Below are 24,878 nucleotides of genomic sequence, written 5' to 3' on the forward strand. Positions count from 1 at the left end.
GAACCCTCTCCGATGTTTCAAATGTTAGCGGTTCGGCCCCAGTTCACAGAACTGCCAAGGCCGCCTAACTTGCGCGAAATGCAGTGCTGAAGAACACACATCTGATGCCTGTGAAAACTCTCTTCACTGTGCGAACTGTAATCGGGAGCATGCCGCATACTCATTGTCATGCTCATGCTGGAAAAAAGAAAAGAAAATTGTCACAATTAAAGTAAAACAAAACATGTCATTTAGGGAAGCACGAAGGCAGGTGTCCTACCTACCAGAAACTAGCTTTGCCGAAGTGGCGTGTCAGGGGGCAGCGCCACGACGGCCCCCGGCGGCTGTCTGGCACACGCATAGTGAGCCAGCGGTGACGCCATCCACCCGCTCGGTGGTCGCAGCCAGTGCTGCTCCGCCATCCAAGAAAGACCCACCAACCTACGGGCTGGGGGCCGCGAAGGTCTCGTCTTTTTGAGGCGAGGCCCTCAAAACGAACGCAGCGCTTGCAAGACCGCTTGTCCAGCGTCTCGCAAGAGGCGATGGACACAACACAGAGCATGAGGGCACAGTCAGCGCCTAAGGATTGGCGTGACTCCATCGACCGATCAAAAAAAAAATTGCCCGCAGCTTCCCTCGGGGGAACACTGAGGAGGATGCGGAGCATATAATTGGTTAACGGGGTGTTAAAGTGCGACTTACTTGGGTCGATGGCTAAATTGGTTAACGTGGTTGTGAAATGGGGTGTTAAATTGCGACTTACTTGGGACGATGGCTAAATTGGTTAACGTGGTTGTAGGAGGGGGTGTTAAATGAGTGAACACGTACACACGTATGCGAAAGGGCGGCGCTGGTCGAAGGGACGTCGATCATTGTGTTTGTGGATTGGTTGGAATTCATTTCACCGCGACCTTGGACGTCGACGCGCCGTACAAACCAACCGACGAGCGGCAACTGAGCGAGCGAGCGCCGACCTTGAGTATATATACAGCGCGACGGCGCATGCACTGTCAGCTGTCAAATGTTCGAGAAGGGGGAGAAGCGCAACGGCGCATGCACGCGCGTCAGCTGCCGATGTTCTCGAAGCGCGACGGCGCATGCGCGCACGTCAGCTGCCGATGTTCTCGAAGCGTGACGGCGCATGCGCGCTACATTATACAGCTAGTGAATGTTCGTGAAGAGGAGAAGCGCACGCGGTGTGTAGAGGAGGAAGGGTGCACAGATGGTGGAGGAGTGAAGCGCGCGCGGTGTGTAGAAGAGGAAGGGATGCACAGATAATGGAAGAAGGAGGAGGAAGCTTGCGGACGGCGCCGCACTACAAGCCTCGAGTATTAGATGCTCCGCATCTAAAAAAAATATGTCGTGTCACGGTCCCCAGAAAGGATCCGTGAGCTAACTTTCCATCCTTGAGCACACAGCACAAAACACATCTAAAATGGACACACAGATATTGCAGTAGAATGTGAGAGGACTTCTTCATAACCTCGATGATATTAGAGAACTTCTTAATAAACATACTTCAAAGGTGCTGTATGTCCAGGATACACATCCCAAGTCCACACAGACAAACTTTCTAAAGCAATATGCCATCTTGCGCAAAGACCGTGACAACGCTGCCGCTTCGTCGGGCGGTGTCACTATAATAGTTGATAAAGGTGTTGGCTGAAAGCAATTAAACCTCTGAACGTCTTTTGAGGCAGTTGTTTTCCGAGCAGTGCTGTTCGGGAAGCTACTAACAATTACCTCTATTTACTATCCTCCTTGCTGTCAACTTTCAAAAATTTATTGATGAACTTTCTCCACCATATATAGTCGTTGGTGATCTAAATGCACATAATCCTCTATGGGGTGACTCCCGTTTAGATACGCGAGGACGTTTAATAGAACACTTTGTGTTTTCATCAGGTGCATGTCTACTAAACAAAAAAGAACCAACATATTATAGCATTACACACAACACATACTCTTCTATAGACCTGAGTATTGTCTCGAGTACATTAATTACATATCTGGAGTGGTTCATTCTCAAGAACCCCTTTGGGAGTGACCACTTCCCGATTATGTTGAAGTTAACAAAAGAAGATATACACTCGCCTAACTTTCCTCGTTGGAACACCAAGTCAGCCAATTGGGAACTGTTCCGAGTAATTACATTTTTAGACGTAGATGACATTGCTGATTTTAATATAGACGATGCTGTATCATACCTAACAAGTTTTATTATTGACGCTGCAGTGAAATGTATTAAGCAAACTAACGGAACGACTAATAAGCGTCGCATCCAATGGTGGAACAACAATTGTCGAAAAGCGCGCAATAGACAAAATAAAGCTTGGAGACTACTACAAAATGACCCAACGGCTGAAAACCTCGTCAATTTCAAACAGGTTAAGTTCCAAGCCAGAAGAACGCGTCGTCTTGCAAAGAAAGAAAGTTGGAATAGGTACATCTCCGGTATGAAGTCTTACACCGACGAAACGAAGGTTTGGAATAGGTTAAACAAGTTAATGGGTCGGGAGTCACACCCCCTACCCTTGGTAACTAGCCGAGAGGAGAGCCTGGAGGAACAGGCAGACTGCCTAGGTGAACACTTTGATTATGTCTCAAGTGCATCACACTATACAAAAATGTTCTTAAGATTCAAAGAATGCGAAGAACAGCAACCCCTTAAATGTAAACGTCCGTCCAGGGAGACTTACAACAGCCCATTTTCATTTGCTGAACTTAAGGCATCTCTTGCGTACTGCAACAACTCGGCGCCAGGTGGTGATCGTTAACTGTACGAAATGATCAAGTACCTTCACCCCGAAGCACTAAAAGCCCTTTTAACCCTCTTCAGTACCATGTAGGAAGCTAGGTATATTCTATTGTCATGGAAAGAAGCGATAGTAATCCCGGTGCCTATAAACAAGGCAAAGACCCGCCTTTGGCCACCATCTACAGGCCAATAGCGTTAACAAGTTGCCTATGCAAACTATAGGAGAAAATGATAAACCGGCGCTTAATCCACTTTCTAGAAAGTAACAGTATACTAGACCCCCTTCAGTGTGTTTTCAGAGAGGGGAGGTCGACAATAGACCACCTTGTTTGCATAGAGACATACATCAGAGATGCATCTATTCATAGGCAGCTTGTACTTTCGGTATTTCTAGACTTATAGAAGGCGTACGATACCACAAGGTGATTCGGGATTCTACGCGATCTTGCCGCCATGGGCATCCATGGGAACATGCTAAACACAATTAAAAGTTATCTGTCTAACCGAACCTTTCCCGTAAAATTGGGAAGTGCTCTCTCTGGATCCTTTTCCCAAGAGACTGGTGTTCCGCAAGGGTGCGTGCTTAGTTGCACACTCTTTTTTGCAAAAATGAACTCCCTGCAATCAGTGATTCCAAGCGCGATGTTTTATTCCGTGTATGTTGATGATGTGCAGATGAGTTTCAAATCATGCAATATGTCTCTCTGCAAACGACAAGTGCAGCTTGGAATGAATAAATTGTCTAAATGGGCGGACGAGAATGGTTTTAAAGTAAACACCAAGAAAAGTACTGGCGTACTTTTCTCCAACAAACGAGGGGTAATGCCGCTACCAAATGTTGCGATTAAGGGAGACCAACTCTCTGTGAGCAGCGAGCATAAATTTCTGGGAACCACTTTAGATTCTAAGCGAACGTTTATTCCCCATAATATATATGTCAAAATGAAATGTTTGAAAGCGATGAACTTCCTAACACTCCTATCACGTACAACGTGAGGTAGTGATCGAAAGTGCCTCTTGAAGTTGTACAAATGCCTTGTCGGGTCGCGCCTTGATTATGCCTCTATAATTTATCATTCCGCAATGCGAAGTGCATTAAAAATCTTAGACCTCGTTCACCATCTGGGTCTTCGACTTGTGACCGATGCTTTCAGGACAAGTCCGATCCAGAGCATCTATGTAGAGTTGAATCAGTGGTCACTTCACCTGCAGCAATCCTATAGCAGTTTCACATATTTTATAAAGGTACACGCAAACATCAAGCATCCTTCTTATTCAACTCTAAACGATATGACCGCTGCCACCCTCTTCCATAATCGACCCGCTGTGAGAAAGCCGTTCTCTTTGCGTGTGAGAAACTTAAGTGAAGAAATGGGTGTTCCACTGCTAGAACTTTGTCTTACGCCCACAGCGAAACTTTTACCGCCTTCGCAGTGGCAGCTTAAACACTGTGACACTTATTTGTCGAGATCACTAAACATGCACCAGAAGCACATATTAAAATGCATTTCCGACAACTCCAGTCCACCTACTCATGCGTAGAGTTTTATACCGACGCTTCTGAGTCGCATGCAGGGGTGACTTATGCAGCCGCCGGACCATTCTTCTCGAAATCTGGTGTATTTCACCCGGAAACAAGTATATTTACTGCTGAGGGTTATGCACTATTGTCGGCTGTGAAGCATATACGAAAATCATAGAAAAATCAATTATATTTACAGACTCATTAAGCATGGTAAGTGCATTAAGATCACTCTTTAGATTCAGAAATCCGGTTATAATTGAATTGTATTCCGTCCTGTGTACTGCGTATATGTCCAACCAGCATGTTACAAATTTCTGGGTACCTGGCCAAAGAAGTGTCGAGGGCAATGTTTTAGCTGACCAAATGGCCACGTCAAATATATTGCGCGCTATTGACCTTACCGCTACTGTCCCTGCAACGGACCTAAAACCCTTCCTACGTAGGAAACTGCGAAGCCACTGGCAATGCTTGTGGGACACAGAAATAAACAATAAGCTTCGCTTGATTAAGCCGCAGTTAGGTTACCGGCCCTCCGCTACGAGAACACGGCGAACTGATGTCCTACTCTGTCGCCTAAGAATAGGACACACTTATGGTACCCATAGCTTTCTGCTGACTGGCGATGAACCTCCTACTTGTGGTAAATGTGGCGAGAGGCTAACCGTCCTCTACGTCCTCCTGGAGTGTCCGGAAGCTGAAAGAGAAAGAAAGAAATATTTTCCTTTAGCATACCGGTATCATCTTCTTTTACATCCGATGATGTTTCTTGGCGAAGAGCCGCTTTTTGATGCAAAATCCGTTCTAAGATTTTTAAAGGATGTGGTATTGAATGTTTTTAGTTCAACAAGTTTATAGCGCATCCTCTGTTCAGAGGTCCGCTGTGATAGCAGCTTTCAATGAGCCCAGGCGTCCATGCTCTTGTTTTAAGGGATCTGTCGAGGCACTGGTGCTCCATGCCAAGTTTTTATTTCACATACGTATCTCTTTGAAACCCTTTTATGTCTCCATAGCACAAATCATTTGTAATTGCCATATTTTACCATATGCATATTTTTACGCACCTACAACGACTGTTTTTTAGGCCCATTTACATCCACGTCACATCTGTTTTATCTACACTGCACGTAGCACAGTTCATTATCATCGCTCTGGCGCTCTTTGGCCATATCTGGCCCTTGCGCCAATAAACTACACTAATCATCATTCTCTATCTTGATCGTCAATCTGGGCAAGCATTGCACCGATGTCGTAGTGTGAAGCGGCACACGCCAGAAGCTAAGGCCGGTGACTGTGCCTCACACTGTCCCGCCAATGCGCGTCTTTGCAGGGATTCACACTTGGACTTCTGCGACACGAGGGAGCAAGTGCTGACCGGTCTCTAATCGCAGGAATAATGCACGATGCTTCACAGGAGGTTTTTTCAGGACGAAGACGACTTGCGCTGCACGATATAAAAAAGTTCCTGGTATTTTCTCCTAGTATTCCAGCGTAGGTATCGAAAAAAAGAATGACTTTCTGAAACATCTCCATGCACGATGGAATAAATGGAATGCTGTTGCTGATGCTTTGAAGCTCGCGAAACGATTTGAAGCTGCTGTGCATGAGAAAGCCAGCCGTGTTTACAGAAAACTCGATCTGGAGTGTCGGAACGAAGGTCTCATACAAGAAAGTCGTGGGAAGAGGCCTCGCTGCGCCCAGAAAATGGAGCGAAAGGTTGCATAACCATTTGACATCGAAGACATGGAGGCCGCTGAACTGCGGACAGAACTACTGGCACATGGTATTTCTGCCAAAGTCAGAGCAGTATCAAAACTGCACCAGATGCTTCACAAGAATAGGACAGCAGTGCGAAACTTGTGAACGAAGCAGTGACTAGAAATGCCGCCATCTCCTGGGATAATCACTTAACCATCGTCTGCACGTGGCGATCATAGCTGAGTGTCTTCTTTTGAAAAAAAAATATTCCAGTTTCCTGACAAGTGTACATTTTCATTTCATGTGGTATCCAATTGTTCTCCTAATTTCTTGAAAACTGTTATAATAAACTTTTGTAACATAGCCTTGGCATTTGCAAACACAAGTAATGTTCACAAGGATTTCATCATATTTTTGCTGCCTTAAGCATTAGTTAGAAATAGTTCATATTTATTTATTGGTTTCTTTTTATAGGTTCTCCGTTTGACGTTACGTGTCTTAGCTATTCGTGTCACCTTGAAATTGTTTCTGTCTACACAACCTCTCGTGTCAAAGAGTTCCCTTATTGCTTCGCCCCTTACTAGCTATCCTGGTCCACGAACAGCCTGCGTGCTTCCCCCCCAAAACGCGACTTCGCGTCCTGCAAGTCGCCAACACACCTCATGACCCAGCCTCTTATCGAATTGAATTCTGTATCATTGAAACCACACCATCTATGCACTTCTCTGTTTTCCACAACCGCAAAGCCTTTCTCTCGACTAATCTGTCATATATCTTTGCATGGACCTCCACGCCATGCAGGTTGCCAACACGCACCGGTACCTCTGGTAACGTGCATATCACTATCTCTATTTGAGGGGATATTGCGCGCATGTCATCTACCCCATTCACCGGTGTGCTTGCTAGTCCTGCCAATTTTTCATCTAAGACATCGTTTAGAACGCACGCATGTATCACGAGGTTTCGTCCATTAACTTTCTTTTTGAGTTTAGCGCTCACTTGCCTCATGACTGCTTCCAGCTTATGTCCTAGGAAAGTCCCTGTGAAATTCTCTTGCCGCGTCTGACGCCCTTTTTGATTGCTTCGGCCTATCAGTTTTAATTCGAGTCCCTGGTGACTACTGCGTGCTACGACTTTTCTGCTAGAATGTCCTGCACCTTGTTGTGGGTTGCACTTGTACTGCCGGCTGCTTCGTCCTCTCCCACGCCTACCACCACTTCGCTGAAGCTGGGTCTTGTGACGATTTAACCAGTTGAACCTGTCTTTTCCGAACTTGTTTTCCTTTTTTGCCATTATGGATGCTGGTGCTTTACCGTTTTCTACAGCAGCCGCTCCTTTGTTCAGCTTCACTGGTGCCTTCTCGGCTGACTTAAGCCTTTCTCCCAAAGCCCTCGTTTTTTTTGCTATGTCGCAAATGCAGTACGGCAATGCAGTATGGCAGTATGGCAATGCAGCTCGGCAATTCTCATCAGCAGTTCGCGCTGGGTAACCATCATTTTCCCCATTTTTTTCTCGACATCACATTGCCTACACTTTGCGTTTGCCTTCTCTCCATTAACGTCTGCATATGGGCCTATTCTCAAGCCCCACCCGCATCCTGAACCATTCACAGTTGTTTTAATCATCTTTTTTTGGCACCAATTGTCCTGTTTAATCATTTCACTCGATAACTACAAAACGGTCAGTACGACGAACCCTGCCCTGAGCGAAAAATTGGGAGACCCTTAAGGTTCGCCTTTAAAAGTTGAACGCGATAGCGAAATCCAGCCCCTAGTGCGGCCTTCAACCTCTAAGTGCATATTTATAACATGTTTTGTTACATACACACACGCGTACACGCACACGCACAGAGTTGATTGTACCAGTGGGCTCGCGTGAACTGTACATACAGGTGTTTGATCTAAAGCAAGAGTTGCAAGACCTTAGAGATACACGCCGTGCGCTCGGCGTCTCGGAGGCCATAAACAGTCTCACAATGCGTCACAGATATCAGCACCTTATGTAGTGTTTGCAGTTTGCTTGATCAACTCCTCTGGAACGGCGTGATATGCTTCCACTGGATGGACATAGTTGACCATTTTAGAGCAGTTTGAAAGTTTCTGTGTGGGTTTAATAGCAATGGCTGCACTATCCCGGCCTTTTCCGAAGTAGTTTGGGGCTTCCCAACTGCGCCTACAAATCGCCGAATGGACTCGTTTTCCGAAGTAAACGCGTTTTGGTGCCCCAAAACACTTTTTCAAGTAACCATGAAATGATTTCGCTGGAATAGCTCATTGCCTCACGAATATACGCCGCCAATATTTTAACAATCTTTCCAGTGCGAGTGAAGTTACAAAGGTTTGTCTCATGCTGCAATTGCATTATCTCTTCTCTCGTCTCGAGGAAAGCGCTAGAACCTAAGCAGGGAGGGGTGGCCGGGGCAAAGAAACTACAGCGCATCGTGACCTTTAGTGCTTTTTTTTTCTTCGAATGCGTGACATTTTGACTGTGATCGCGTGCGCACGCGTGGACAAGTAGCGGCCTCCTGCAGAGATCTCTGTAAATTGCCTTTTTGCTCATAGACACGCAGACAATTTTTCGTTCACAAACAACGGGGCCAACTGGATTTATGCGACACGAGCTCTTTAGCGCTATCGCGTTAAAAATATCAAAGCTCTACTACAAGAGTTTGCGTGTTCGCTGTACCTGCACCCTGTGGCGTAATCGTTAAGCTGTTATCAAGTTTACGTTGTGCCATGCCGCCCCTACTGGGGCAACGCCCTGCGCATGCGTGCCATATAGGCACATGTAAATATTGAAAGTTATAAAGAGTACGGGGGCATTTTCCCGTTCGTGTTCAACACAGTGTCGTTCGTCACGGAAACCCGACATGGTGTCAGAAGTGTAGCGCACTGCTTTTCGAGCTATGGCGAGTGCAGAAAATATGGGTTTCTGCCAGCCCTTCCCGGTACAACCACCAACAAGCTTCAACTTTGTCAAGGTGTCAGAGTTGCGGCATGGGTGCAAGACTTCGATGATTATCGATTTGCTTCCGGCCTTATCGAGCAAACTGGGGAGACCCAGGTATGTACGCTGATGTATACGATGGGGCGGCATGCTTGCAACATATTCCGGACCTTTGAATTATCGGAAGAACAGTCAAAGACTAATGTAGTGGTGAAGAAACGCTTAGACGCATAATTCGTTGCCACACGGAATTTGGTCTACGAAAGTGCGTGCTTCCATCGTCGCCACCAAGCTTCAGGTGAATCGGTGGACCATACGTGATGGCGTTACATACGCTGGCAGATAGGTGTGACTATGGCGTGATGAAAGAGAGGATGATCCTCGACCGTTTCGTCGCTGGACTACGGGACTCGAAGCTGTCCGAGACCCTCCTAATGGACGCAACACTGAATCTGAAAACTGCACTGTCCAGGGCAAGAAGGAAAAAAGCGGTACAACAACAACATGATCTTCACAGCAGCGCGTACCACTAAACAACCAGCCTTGAGGTCGACGCAGTTCATCGAGAAGCTTGCGGGTGGGCAGTAAAGGCCACCTGGTGCAATACACTAAAAACTTTCGACTGTGACCATTATGTTCTGGAAATAGTCATCCAGGAGCCCACACGTGAGCGTTTTCGTTCAGCCAGACTGATTGACTGGGACCGCTTTCGCACCAAGTGCCAAGAGTCTGGAACCTCGCAGCGTATTACTGATATTTACACATGACCCACTACCCTCTTCCAGCATGTCGCGGGCGCCACAACGAACATTGAAGTCGAGGAGTCGGTGCCTAGATGTGACAGATACTACGCCAAACTTTGGGTGCGGAAACGCAAATTTGAAACCCTTCTGTAGGCCCCAAAAAAAGGGATAAAGTCATCCGCCGCCGGTTGGCTCAAGTGCACAGAAACATTGAAAACTATGCTATAGAACTCATACGTTAGAACTGGAATGACATCTGTTCGCAAATTAATAAGGCTCCTAACTCTAAGAACACATGGAAACTCTTGCGTCACTTGCAGAATCCTGATAATTGCAAAAGGCAAGGTAAATATCAACTTTAACGTATAATGCGTGAATTTTTTTGCCCATTCACTTCCCTAGGCCAAGAGCTCATTAACACTTATATCCATCCTGGACCCGCCATTCCTCTTCCTACATATGAGAGGGATGATAACACGTTTTTTGATGCCCCCATAACTATAGCACAGGTACGGGTGGAACTAAAGTGTCTCAAGACAAATTCTGCAGCTGGTCCAGATCGAGCTGGACCAATCGCATGCTCCAAAATATGGACGATTCTTCTATCCAAGCCCTCACGGGTTATATGCAGCAATGTTGGGAGCAAGGCACCGTACCCCAAAGCTGGAAACTTGCCAACCTCATCCTGATTCCCAAACCGGGAAAAAGCCCCGGGCTAGCAAACTTGCGTTCCAACTCTTTCACATGTTGTGTAGGCAAATTATGGAGCATGTTGCCCAGACTCGCCTTATCCGCTACTTGTAAGATTATCGTCTACTTCCCGACACCATGTTCGGCTTCCGCTCACACCTGGCAGCACCGGATATCATGCTCTTACTCAAACACCAGGTGCTCTGCAACCGCACTCTAGACATCCAAGTCATCGTTGGTCTTGAAGTTTCTAAAGCCTTTGATAATGCACAGCACACCGTCATCCTGCGGAATTCAGAGGCTTTGGGAGTGGAGAATAGGACGTATGCATGCGTGAAGGATTTCCTAACCATTCGCCAAGCGCAACTTGACATCGGTGAAGGAGATCCTTCCACCATCACCCCCGACAGCCGTGGAACACCCCAAGGCTCCATGCTATCCCCACTCCTCTTCAATGTGGCACTACTTGGACTTCCCAAACTTCTGACTGATATCCCAAATCTGCATCACACACTCTATGCAGATGACCTCACCCTGTGCATTACAGGAGGTAGTGATGGCCAAATCAAAGAAATGCTACAAACAGCAATCGGCCGCGTGGGCAGCTATCTCTCTACGGTAGGCCTGTCCTGCTCGGTGACCAAATTCGAATAAATTGTTATCAGATCACAGGGACGCAAACCCAAACAGATCTCTTTCAATCTCTAAGTGCAGGAGTGGCAAGTTTCAAAAAGATCACATCCGCATTTTAGGATTGCACATACAGGCCAATGATGGCAACTCTACCACTCTTCAGTGAATCGATCAATCTGCCAACCAAATTGATCGCCTTCTGAAGCGCGTTGCCAACAAGCATGCAGGCATGGGCGAATCCAACCTTGTTCGCCTGGTTACGGCATTTGCCTGCACAGGCATCACCTACATGGCTCCCTTCCTGCGCCTTACGCGCACTGATCTCGATCGCTTCAATACATCGCTTCGCAAGGCATACAGGACCACCTTAGGACTCCCGATGTCCTTTTCTACCTCCAAACGTATGGTCGTTGGGTTGCCGAACAAGGTCAATGAGTTTATAAAGCTAGCCTTACGTCCTAGCACCAGCGAATTTCACTCACGCATGCGAGACGTGCTGTATTGCACTAAATTGAACTCATCCCCACGCGGGCGGCCACCAATTACCAAGATGTACAAACAGATGAACGACTCAGTATTCGTAATCCTCCAATGCCCAAGCACATGCACCCTGAACATCATGTGAATGGTAGGGCTGACTGAGCGTGCCAACTACAGAAACGTCTCTCAAATCGTTTCTATGTCAAATACACAGACGCCTCGCGACACCCACATCGATCAACAATGGTGGCTGTCGCCCTGGCACCACACCGTGGGTGGAGCACAGCATGTAGTGTAATTGACTCCACCAATATAGAAGTTGTCGAAGAGGTTGCCATTGCTCTGGTAATGACTGACCCAATAACCAAGAGGATCATAAGTGATTCCCATCTCGCCATCCAAAATTTTGACGCGGGCCGTATCTCTACACAGCCATACTTCATCATAAAGCATCACACCCCGCCTGTCTCACCTCGTTTTTTTATCTGGGCCGCAGCTCATGAATTCCTTAGTGGAAATGCGCAGGCACACACTCTCGCCCGAGATCTCAACGGCCGGGCGGAGTTCCTTACGCCGTACACTTCTTATTCTTCGACCTCCCAGGCTTGCGAAAAACTAACTCCTTTGGTCACCTACACAGACATTTTACAGCACTACAGAGTTGGTTATCTCCACTGTCATCCAGCTCATAAATGCCTCTCTCGACGTGATGCCGTCCTGTGGCGCAAGCTTCAGACAGGTGTCTTTCTAAACTCTTAGATTTATAGCAAGGTGTACCCACACCTCGTGACACCACACTGTAACTACTGCTCACAAGCGGCCACCCTCATACACATGTCACACATGGCATGGACGTGCCCACAGTACGCTGACGTTTCTCACACAGAAGATACATGGGAGTCGCATCTGCATATCACTGACTCGGCACAGCAACGCCGGGTAATCTCACACGCAATGGAGGCCACGTTGTCCCAAGGGATCCCCGCTGACCTTCTCTAAGCAGCGTAACCGACCTCTCGGCCGGTCCCCTCTTTTGGGAGTAACAAAGTTTTGATCATCATCATAAAAGCAATAAATATAATAAACACTAAGCACAGAGAATTGAATACAAAAGTAAAACAGAGGCCAAAAGCTTTGAAGCAGTATCAAAAAGGTAATCATTACACTAAATTGATATTTCCATCTAGCCACTGATGTGAGTTTTAAGCAAGTGCTTTGAAATGTCTGTTTTGTTGTTCACGAAAGGTTTTACGGTCGGCAATTTTGACAATAGCTTCGGGAAGATTATTCAATAGTGAAATGGCGCGAGGTAGAGCAGATGAATTAAAAGGCTGAGTCCTTCCAAAAGTACGCCTTATGCTTAGAATGTTGCGTAAACGTCGGGATGCACGTGTAGAGGTTTGAATCGGTAATTGATGACAAGGCAGAACATGAACATATTTATGAAGCAGGCATAAAAGTGAAAAAGAGCGGCAGGCTTTTAATGGCTGTAGATCAAGTTCTTACTTAAGGTTAGTAACACTGAAATGTCGATCGTAGTTAGATGTGTAATGGTGAATGTAGTGGGTCATGCAAATCGCGGCAAACACATTGTCAGTGCTAAGCACGATGCACTCGGCCCGGACTGTCGCTGATTTCGCTAGCTAGGCCTACGCTCCTACCTGGTCTCGAATAACAGTTTTGACTGTCTCAGTTCTTTATTATAATTGGTGGAGTTTGCGGGGTCTCCTTGCAATCCAGGAGTTGCGAAGTCGGACTCTACCAGCTGTCATGAACACTGCATCTGCCAAAAGCCCTCCTCCTATGGCTTCCCAGGCTATCGAGTGCTCCGGCGCGGTCGGTCAGCGGGATCTTTCCATATTCAGCGGCACTGACGATCACGACGTCGACGACTGGCTGGCTACTTACGAACTCGTGAGTGTCTTGAACAAATGGCACGAAGCCACGAGACTGGCCACTGTCGGCATTTACCTCAGTGGCATTGCCCACTTATGGCTTCGGAACCATGAGACTGACGTTCCCACCTGGACAGCATTCAAGGCAAAGTTCAGCGAAGTCTTCGGTCGTCCTTTGTTCACAAACTTCGTGCGGAGCAGCGCCTTCAGTCGAGATCTCAGCTGCCTGGTGAGAACTTTACAAGTTACATAGAAGACGTCATTGACTTGTGCAAACGCGTCGATGTGAACATGACAGAGGTGGACCGCATCAAGCTTTTTTTTAAGGGTATTGACGAGGACGCCTTCTAGATTCCCATTTCAAAAAGCCCTGCTACTCTCTCCCAAGTTACCGAGCTCTGCCAAAGCTATGATGAACTCCGCCGGCAACGCCTCGTAACCCGCCGTGCTGTCCTACATCAGGAATAATGTCCGGCTTAACTCCGTCGCAAGACCCCGTCCTCCTCTCGCAGATCGAAGATTTCGTGCGCGAAGAAGTTGCCCGCCAACTCTCGCTCATCTCTGGCCTACCAGAGCGCAGTGCGCCGCTTAGCCCTACTCTACGGACTATTATACGAGATCAAGTGTCTGAGGTCCTTCCTCCGCAGCTGGTGCCACCAGTCAATGCACCATTGACGTACGCTGAAGCAGCAGCACGACCACGACCACAGATGTTCCAAGCGCCGCCTCCACTGCCTGCTCCTGTTTATGCCGCCCAGCCGCCACGACCTCCAGTTCGTTGAGTCCCTAATCCATGGCGCACTCCCGACAACCGACCGATCTGCTTTTCGTGTGGTCTACCTGGGCACGTCGCACGTCTGTGCCGCCGCCGCCCACTCCACTCACGTGGAAACCCACGTCCATATGAGAACAATTACACGTACACTCAATACACTCCAGACCCCGAATTGTACGCTCCTCGACCAAGCCACCGACCAGCTCCTGATCACCGATCTCCTTCTCCACGTCGACGCTCGCCCTCCCCGATGTGCCGACGTCCCCCTACAATCGACGCGGAAAACTAAATGACGCAGTTCCCGAGGCAAGAACTGCGTCCTCGTCGCAAAGCACAAGCCCTCTTCGTTCGCCGCCGAATGTAATAATGCCGTTCTTGAAGGTGTACCCGTACTTATCCTTATTGATACAGTCATCGCCGAAAAAGTTTGCCGTTCAATTCGAAAAGTGAAAACGCCTTACTTGGGTTCATGTCTTCATACTGCCACTGCACAGCCTGTGCAGCCTGTGGCCGCGTGTACTGCCAGACTTGTAATTCAAGGAGTGCCCTACACAGTGCAGCTCGTAGTACTCCCACACTGTTCTCATGACAACATTTTAGGTTGGGATTTTCTCTCCTATCACCAAGCCGTCATTGATTGCGCCCGTGCCGAAGTCACCTTTTGTCCCCTTGGTGATGCGCTACCAGTGCACGATTGCCCTTCCTACGCGAAGTTGGTAATTAGTGACAACACCCAGATCCATCCACGCGCTGCTGTCTTCGCACCTGTGTCGTGTTCCGCCGTCGTCGACGCTACCGCATTCTTCACGCCTTTCGCTGCTTTCGTTCATCGCCACATCACCAATCCCAACCGTTCTCCTTACTCTTCAAGGTGGTGCGACCAACGTGCCTGTGGAGAATCCGTTCTCATTCACGATTACGCTGCTTTGAGACGAATGTATCGGTTTGATATAATCATTCGAAACCATCACTACACTTGACGTTCCTGATGAATCATCGGAAGTCAGCGCCCTCTCCTGTAGTTCCGTGAATGACCCTTCCACTACCGACATTTTCAACCGTGTCATCGACGAAGGCCTTAGGCCGCAACAGAGGTGTGAGCTTTTGAGCCTCCTTCACAAGTTTCGGCCATCTTTTGAGAGTCACAGCGCTACTTTAGGTCGAACATCTACCGTATGCCACCATATCGACACAGGTAATCACCCACCACTATGGCAGCGACCGTACCGTGTTTCGCCGACTGAACGCCGTGTCATCGATGAACAAGTAGGTGACATCTAAAGCGAAACGTCGTTCAACTATCAAACAATTCTTGGGTGTCGCCGGTTGTTTTAGTTAAAAAGAAGGATGGCAAGGTACGCTTTTGCGTAGGTTATCGTCACCTAAACAAAATTACACGAAAGTATGTTTATCCTTTGTCTCGAATCGATGACGCCCTCGACTCTTTACAAGGCGCAGAGTTCTTTTCCTCTTTTGCTCTACGTTCTTGGTACTGGCAAGAGCCATGAATCCGGATGATAGGCCAAAAGCTGCCTTTGTTACACCAGACGGCTTATACGAATTTAACGTGATGCCATTCGGACTATGCAATGCGCCGGCAACAATTGAGCGCTTGATGGACACTATCCTACGAGGCCTCAAATGGAACGCGTGTTTGTGCTACCTAGACAATGTAGTGGTATTCTCGCCCGATTTTCCCACGCACCTTCGTCGCTTGGAACAGGTTTTACGCTGCATCTCTGCAGCAGGCCTTCAACTCAACTTGAAGAAGTGTCACTTTAGAGAGCGCAAGCTGACCATTCTCGGACACGTCGTGTCGAAGAATGGCGTTCTTCCTGACCACGCTAAGCTACGTGCTGTTTGAGAGTTCCCGAGGCCTGCGTCTCTCAAGCAGCTGCGTTGTTTCATTGGGCTTTGCTCATACTTCCGCCGCTTCGTCTGGGATTCGCCTCGATCATGGCGCCTCTGGCAGACCTTCTTCAGGGATACCGAAATCTATCTGCGTGGTCTGCTGTCTGCGACAGTGTCTTTGCGAAGCTCCGTGAACTGCTTACAACACCACACATACTGCGTCATTTTGATTCAAGCGCTGCCACAGAAATCCACACAGATGCTAGTGGTGTCGGTCTTGGCGCTGTACTCGCCCAACGAAATCCTGGTTACCAAGAATATGTTGTTGCGTACGCGAGCCGCACTCTTACAAGAACAGAAGCAAATTATTCGCTAACTGAGAAATAATACCTAGGGATTATCTGGGCCATTACGAAATTGCGGCCTTATCTGTACGGCCGCCCTTTCGATGTTGTTACCGACCGCCATGCACTCTGCTGGTTATCCTCCCTCAAAGATCCCTCAGGACGCTTGGCACGATGAGTTTTACGGCTCCAAGAGTAAGACATCCGTGTCATTTATCGTTCAGACCAGAAGCACGCCGATGCCGACGCTCTTTCGCGTTCGCCTGTTTCTACTGATATTTCGAGTGTCTCCATCCAAGACAACTTCCTTCCACTATCAGGACCCATCAACATAGCTGCGGAGCAGCGCAAAGATTCGTGGATTGCGTCTCTGATGGATTACCTATCTGAAACACTCGCCCACCCACCGTCTCGAGCGCTACACCGGCAAGCCTCTCACTTCGCCATTAGTGATGGAATACTTTATCGCCGCAACTACCACCCTGACGGTAGCAAATGGCTACTCGTCATACCCAGGCATCTCCGTGCCAGCATATGTGCTGCTTTCCATGCCGATCCGCAGTGTGCGCACGCCGGTTTGTTTAAAACCTACGCCAGGCTACGTTTTCGGTTTTATTGGCGCGGCATGTACACATTCGTTCAAAAGTACATTCGATCTTGCACAGAGTGCCAACGCTGCAAGCATGATCCTAGCCATCCTACTGGACCAATGCAGCCGTTACCGTGCCCAGTGCGACCATTTGACCGGGTTGGAATAGACCTTTATGGTCTTCTACCACATACATCAGCTGGGAATCGCTGGATTATTGTAGCGATCGACCATCTCACGAGATATGCTGAAACGGCCGCTTAGCCAGCCGCGACGGCACGTGACGTCGTCTTTCCTGCTGCAACGTTTTATTTATTTATTTATTTATTTATTTATTTACATTAACCTCAGGGCCCATAAACGCGTTACAGACGGGGTGGGTAATATAACAAAAATGCAGCAATAACAGAACACAATAATACAACCAATTATTTAGAATACATGTTCAAACAATATTCAGTTATTAGAGGCTTAAGATATGATCGGTTAGTGCAGTCTTGAAGGATGACACGTCCTCAATGGAGGCGATGGAGGAGGGAAGGTGGTTCCACTCGGCACTGGTCTTTGGCAGAAAGGAGTCTGAAAAAAACGTTAGTATGGCAGAAAGGAATAAAAACTTTATACTGATGATCAAGACGTGACGATATGTATGAAGGTTGCGAGATGAGTTCCTGTCATGGCGCTTCGCGTGAACTTTTGAGCGACCGAGGCCGCGTCTTTCTCGCGGATGTTATTCAAGAACTTCTTGCAGAATGTCATGTGATTCACCGCTATACTACCGCATATTGCCCACAAAAAATGGCTTGTCCGAGCGTTTCAACCGTACTCTTGGCGACATGCTTTCTATGTATGTCGCCTCCGACCACACCAACTGGGATCTTATCCTTCCCTGCGTAACGTACGCTTACAACACGGCACTTCAAGCGACGACAGGCTTTTCTCCCTTCTTTTTACTTTATGGTCGAGAACCATCGTCTCCAAATGACACCATTCTCCCCTACCGACCCGACTCATCCGAAGGCACACCATTTTCCGAAGCCGCGTGGTATGCGGAAGAATGTCGGCAATTAGCTCGCACCCTTACAACACAAGAACAAGGGCTACAGAAATTTCGTCACAACGATGGACGACAACTACCAATTTTCGCCCAACTCTCTTGTTTTGCTGTGGGTGCCCCCAAGTGCTGCTCCTGGTACCTTTAAAAAGTTTGTCAGCAGGTGCCATGGGCCTTATCGCGTCATAAAACAAACTTCCGCTGTTAACTACCTCATCGAACCCCTCACGGCCACTGTTAACCTGCGTCGCCGGGGCCGCGAAATCGTACATGTGGATTGCCTCAAACCATATCACGAACCACTTGTCCTCACGACACCTTAGAACACTTACTTGGCACCATATTCAGCGAGGGGGAAATATGTAATAATGAATGTAGTGGGTCATGCAAATCTCTGCAAGCGCATTGTCAGTGCTAAGCACGAGACGCTCGGCCCGGACTGTCGCTGATTTCGCTAGCTAGGCCTACGCTCCTACCTTGTCTCGAATAACAGTTTTGACTGTCTCAGTTCTTTATTATAGATGAAATAAGTCGAGTGGGCGAGTGCTTTCTTCGCATTATCATCACAGTTCCGGTAGTTCTCGATCGCGAACGGTGCACACGTAATGAATGCGATATATAGCATTCCCGGTAGGTAAGTGGCCAGCGCCGGGACCTCTAGAAAGAAAACCCGAGCAATTCAAGTGACCAATATTGTTGTGCAGCTGAACTTATTCTCGAATACTTCATTTTCTCTTACACTAAGAAAAAATGGAGTATTCGGAGAATAGTTTTCCTAGATAGCAGATGAATCTATGGCATTGGAAACTAACATGATCATCACGAGCAAGAAGCGTGGCTCGCCCATCTTGTGACGCTCGTGCTGCGCGTGAGCTCGGGATCACCGAATTCTTCGCTGATCAGGAATAAACGACGTGCCACATATGCGCTGTAGACTGAGTGTCGTGCGTTGTAACAGGGGTGACGAGCACAACAAAGACTTCAACCAGTCCTGGACCCACAGAACCATGAGCGTGGCATGACATTTGATGGGAAAGTGGTGAACATTCGGAGTTCCCCTCGAAGGCGAGTTCGTAAGACATCACGGACGCGATGAAGCGACGAGCAGTGTTAGTGGCCTCGCTACCGAACAGCGTGATTTGAGTGGTCAAGGAACGTCGAGGTCCGAGGTAAATCAACGCACTCAAATACGAAAACGCGGATAAGTGCCTCTAGGAGTACTACGCCCTACAAGTCGACAAAATAGTGGCAAGTGATGTTTTTTTTAACTCGATCACAACGAGAAGGAGAGAGTGTAGAGAAATTAACTGCCGAAAGAGGGCGGCTGGTACAGAAATGCAATTTTGATTCGTCGCTCGAACGCATGCTACCCGACCGAATCATGTGTGGAGTCTTAGGTGATCTGAGACCACATTTGCTACTCTCAGGAAGCTGACACTTACGGAAGCAGATGATTTTGTTATTTTAGCTCAGAACGCAGTCTAAAACGCTAGAATCATCCAATCTATCTATTTGACCAGCATTCTCTTTATGCGTCGGAATCGGCCACGAAAAGGCAACCGAAGGCCGAAGGCATGACACTATACCATAGGCGTGGCAGTGAAGCTCACTTGAAAGAGCCGTGCTATCACGTCCGTATGGTTTGCCGTCCATGCGGTAAACAGACATGTCGCTCGAATGTGCCGAGAATTAATGCACTGGAATCCCCGTGGCGCTTACGTCCAGTCGGCTGCTGCTGATGATAGCTCGAAAGATGAGAAGAAGCTCTACACTATAGTGACTCATGAAACGAATAAAGGCTGCATGGTTGGTCAATGTTCAAGGGAATTACTTGGGATGATGTGCCGGTTACCACGCTGATCAATATAGGCGTCTCTCATAATTATATGATGGTTTTGGGACGTTAAACTCCACAAATCAATCAACGTTGATCGATACGGGGTTACCTGTTAGTGTTATTTTAGTGAATGAAAGCACGTGGCCGCTTCTAAGCAGCACCACTCTAAAATTGTCAAGTTTTTTTTGGGAGAACGTCCAGTGGCAGGAGAAGTGCACATTAAAGCAATCTTTGAGGGTTATCAAAGATTATCAAGAGCCTGGTTATCGTCGATACACCTGGATCAGCGTTATGCGGAAGAAATAACATTAAGGTGTTTACAACTCTGGAGTGGCCATGTTGAGGCTTAATGTCGCCGCAAACATCAACTAGCGCAATGAAAATCGCACGATGCCTGGTATCCACTTTTTTTAGCCGGAACGTTCGTGTCCACACACGCTGTCCTACCGGCCATCAATATTCTAGTTAGTTGCGTGGTTTCGCTTCAACCACCTTGTTGGTCGGTATAATGCAGTCGTGTTTCGTTCATATTTGATACACCAACAAAAGATCCACTGGAGACTTGCCCTTTTTTTCTGGCTTTCGGTGGTAACTGAACAGAAATCTTGAAAGTCGAGCTGTTAGCGGTAGTTCTTTGTAGCAGAAGTGACAGTAGAGGCCCTGAGGGCTTTGTTTGTGAGGTTCAGACTACAACGTACTCTTGTGACGGATAACGGACCTCAGTTCACGGGTTTCTGTGCCCGCAGTTTCCTAGCTAAGAACAAAATAAAACACTTGATGACAGCACCTGATCATCCCCAATCAAATTGTTTAGTGGAGCGAGCCGTTAGAACGATGAAGCAAGGCTTGAAAAAAAGTGAAAAAATTGCGCTACACTCGACTTTTAAATCTTCTGTTCTGTTACTGGCGCTCCTTAGTAAAGAAGGGCAAGTCTTCAGTGGAGCTTTCGCTGGGTTATGAAATATGAATGAAACTCGACTGCAATAATATCAATCAAAAGGGGGGAAATTTGTTGTAGTATAGTATAAAAAATGCGTACAGGAATGTTTGGACCCATAGCCTAAGCGGCTAGTGAAGCTCTTAGTACACCGAAGCTGTTTGAGCAAAGCCAAGCAACTAACGAGAACAGCAGTGGCCGGTAGGACAGCGTGTCTGGACACGAATGTTCCGGCAACAGAAATGATGGATACCAGGTATCGCGTAGGAGTAGCAGGGCAAGTGCGTGAACACAGTGGACACGACTGAGGGAACGGAACAACGGGAGTTTGACCAGGTGCGACGGCGGGACGTTTCAGTTGACGAATCGCGTGACACCGACACGCTATTAGCGCGTGAATCTTGTGCGTTTTCGGGTGAAAGCGCAAGAGATTCACCGATTCCGGCAACTCAACCTTTGCGACACTCAATGCGAGAGTGCCCTGCTCCTGATCGTTTGAACGTTTAAGAAGGAATGAAGCTGTGGCATCAGATTATGACCAGCAAGAAGCACAGCTGGCCTGGCATGTGATTCTCGTGCTGCGCGTGAGCTCGCGTTCGCAGAATGGCTGATCTGGAATAAACGAAATGGTACTTATGTTCTGTTGAGTGAGTATCGTGTGTTGTAACATGATCAGTCATGTTATTGTAGTTTGTGTGGTCTGAGAGCTTTTTTTACTTTTACATTGCTTCCCAAGCAGGCACGCTTCGGTCAAAATCTCGACTTCGTAGACTGTGAGAAATTAACACCACCTAAATATTTTCAGGCACTGTCTGTTTCCAAGAGCTGCAAAGTAATTGATTTATATGTGGGGTTTAACGTCCCGAAACCACCATAAGATTATGAGAGACGCCATAGTGGAGGGCTTCGGAAATTTAGACCACCTGGGGTTCTTTAACGTGCACCCAAATCTGAGCACGCGGGCCTACAACATTTCCGCTTCCATCGGAAATGCAGCCGCCGCAGCCAGGATTCGATCCCGTGACCTGCGGGTCAGCAGCCGAGTACCTTAGCCACTAGACTACTGCAGCGGGGCAGAGAGCTGCAACGTAAGTACAAAAGATGTTCTGTTTACATAGAGGGACGGCCGATGTTTGATGTTGCGTGGAGCAATATCTTTCGCAAAACGAAGGTGCTGATAAAATGTCGCTGGCGCAGCCGTGAATGAACAGCCCCTAAACATCCATAAAGCTAAGTCAAAGCTATCAGCTTCAACGTTTCACAAGTCTTCACGACGCAAGGTCCATGAAGACGTGCAAAATTTTGCTATTAAATATTACGATCTCGCGCTCTGACTTGTAGCTCGTGCTGGCCTCACTGCATCGTCGCAAATCTGACTGTAATTCGAATGCACTGTTAAATAAAGAGCATAAAGCAAATCACAATGGATGGATGAATGGATGGATGGATGGATGGATGGATGGATGGATGGATGGATGGATGGATGGATGGATGGATGGATGGATGGATGGATGGATGGACGGATGGATGGATGGTTGGATGGATGGATGGATGAATGGATAGATGGATGATGGATGGATGGATGAATAGACGAATGGATGGACGGACGGGTGTACCCGCATGTGCCCTTTAGATCTGGTGGTGGCTCATGCCACCTAGCCATAAAGCTAAGTACTATCACTATGTGTTAAATGTTTTCAGTTAACTCGCACCTATTTAGGTACCAATCAGTTAGCCTCCTCCTGGTTAATGATACCCGTTTAAAATCTATTTTGCCTTCAATGTCCCTAAATGCCAATGCTTTGAAAAATTCCACGCCATTATCTTGTATTATAGGGTGGTGTTGTGATCGGCCTCCCTGGCATGGCGCCGTTTAGACGTGATGGATGAATGCACGTTAAAGAACCCCAGGTGGTCAAAATTTCCGGAGCCCTCCACTACGGCGTCTTTCGTGATCTAATGGTAGTTTTGGGACATTAAACCCCACAAATCAATCAATCAACGTGATGGATGAATGGATTAGATTGATATGGCTGTACCCTTTAGATCGGGTGGTGTCTGACGCCAGAAGCCGCCATACTTAGTGAACCAAAAAGTACATTTATTTTCTCCTTTTAAATAGTGAGGTTCAGGACTGGTACTTTGCAGTGAAGGATTTAGTTTTCACTCGTGCCTCGACTTTAGCCACCAATAAGCTAACCTCCTCTAGTTACTTCTACCCGCTTAAAGGCTATTTGGCCCTCACTGTCCCTAAACCCCAGTGCTTTGAAAAGCTCTGCACCATCAACCTGTACTACAGGCTGAAGCCCTTTACAGAACATTATCAAGTGTTCGGCAGTTTCCTCCTCCTCTACACACGCACTGCATACCGTGTCTAGCCCTTTGTATTTGGCGCGATATATCTTGGTTGGCAATACTCCCGTCCTGGCCTCAAACAGTAGAGAACTACCCCGAGTATTATCATAGATCCTTTCCTTGGCAATTGTTTGCTTAAAAAGTTCGATAGATCTCTAGTGCGGACTTCTTAATCATGCCAGTTCTCCATCGGTCTCAGCTTCCCTCGCCTTCTTCTTAAGCGATAACTTTTTTTGTTTGGCTCCTTGTTGTTTTGTAAGTAATTACTAGTCAATTTTCTGGTTCGCTTCCTTCATTTTGTATCGACATTCTTTCTGTACAAGTAGCTGAATGCCTTCGTAGCCAAACGCTCCTCCCGCATTTCTCCCAATCGCTTCTCAAATTATATCTTGCTGCTAGCTTCCCTGCCATCAAATGACGTCCATTCCATATCACCTTGTACTCCCTGATTTGGTGTATTCCCGTAAGCTTCCAAGGCAAGCCTACCTATTCCTCGTTGCTTAATTTCTAATCTCGCTTGAACATCTGATCTCACGCACAAGACCAGAATGCCGAACGTCAGACCAGGAACCATGACCCCTTTCCATATTCCTCTCACAACATCATGCCTATTGTAATTCCACAGTGCCCTGTTTTTCATTACCTCTGCATTCCTGTTACCTTTAGTCGTCACGTTTATATCGTGTTTCCTTAAGTATTCGGCCCCATTGCTTATTCATACGCCCAGATATTTGCATTCATCTGTTATCTCTAGCGTGACCTCCTGTATTCTAAGCTCACTACCTTCATTGTCATTAAAAATCATGACTGCTGATTTTTTCTTACTGAATCGGAAATCTAACCTATCTCCCTCATCACCACAGATATCCACCAATATCTGCAAATCTTCCTTGTTGTCGGCCATTAGCACTATATCATCTGCGTACATCAATGCTGGTAGTGCCTGTTCAATGAGTTTTCCTTGTTTGACGAAAAAGAGGTTGAAACCCATTCCACTTCCATCTCATTGCGTCTCTAATCCTTGTAGGTACATCGGGAATAACTATGGTGACAAAGGGAACCCCTGCCTAAGCCCCTGTTTTACCTCTGTGGGCTTGGTTACCTGCTTTTGCCGCCTTATAACTGCCTTGTTACCTTTATAGACATCCTTTAAAATATTAGTGATTTCATCTTCCGCCAGGTACTCCCTGTCGGTCCCTACGTGGGAGACGCCCGATACGCGCTAAGCGCGTCCTGCAGGACCAAAATAAAGTTTTTTCATTCCATTCATCTTCCACGCCTAGTGTGTCTAGTATTCCCCACATGTCCTCTTGAACAATGCTATCGCACGCTCCCTTGATATCCAAAACTACTAGCCACAGGGGCATGTGTTCCTTTTCTGCTATTTCGATGCAGTGCGTCAGTCAGAACAGATTGTCTGCTAACCTCCGTTGTTTCGGAAACCCATTCTGCAGTTCCCTCAGCACCCCCTTCATCCCCTATCCACGACTGCAGTCTTTCCTTTATAATCTGCATTGCTAGCCTGGGGACCACTGATGTCACTGTTATAGGACAGTAGTTATTTATGTCAGCTTTGTCCCCCTATCCTTTAGAGATCATGGTCACCCTGCTAAGTGTCCATCTATCGGGGACTTCATCATCCATTATTCTTTTGCTCACTACCTCTATCAAAGTCTGCTTAGACTTGGGACTCATTGTCTTTATCAGCGTAAGTGGAATGCCATCTGCGCCTGTTGATCTACTACCAGGAACACTCTCTTCATCCCTTTCAAACACTCGTTTTGAAAATGGA

At 47.3% G+C, this 24,878-nt stretch overlaps 2 protein-coding genes and 1 pseudogene across 9 annotated transcripts in view; 2 read left to right on the plus strand and 1 right to left on the minus strand.

The window, feature by feature from the left end:
- The window catches only part of LOC142818109 (uncharacterized), a 495,850-nt gene that overhangs the window by 261,991 nt on the left and 208,981 nt on the right, over positions 1–24,878 (minus strand). The window contains exon 3 of one of the 7 annotated variants that reach the window (XR_012895585.1): positions 4,429–4,956. The exons of the other annotated variants lie outside the window; for them this stretch is intronic. The gene's annotated coding sequence lies outside the window, so the exon portion shown is untranslated. Of the gene's footprint in view, positions 1–4,428; positions 4,957–24,878 lie in introns of those variants that run through there. 7 annotated transcript variants of the gene reach the window in all.
- LOC119173543 (uncharacterized) overlaps positions 1–24,878 on the plus strand; it is a 699,991-nt gene that overhangs the window by 218,972 nt on the left and 456,141 nt on the right. The gene's annotated exons all lie outside the window — the stretch shown is intronic.
- LOC142818108 (uncharacterized) lies at positions 10,280–12,448 on the plus strand (annotated as a pseudogene).

This window comes from Rhipicephalus microplus, chromosome 5 (assembly GCF_043290135.1).
Source record: "Rhipicephalus microplus isolate Deutch F79 chromosome 5, USDA_Rmic, whole genome shotgun sequence".
Lineage (NCBI taxonomy): Eukaryota > Metazoa > Arthropoda > Arachnida > Ixodida > Ixodidae > Rhipicephalus > Rhipicephalus microplus.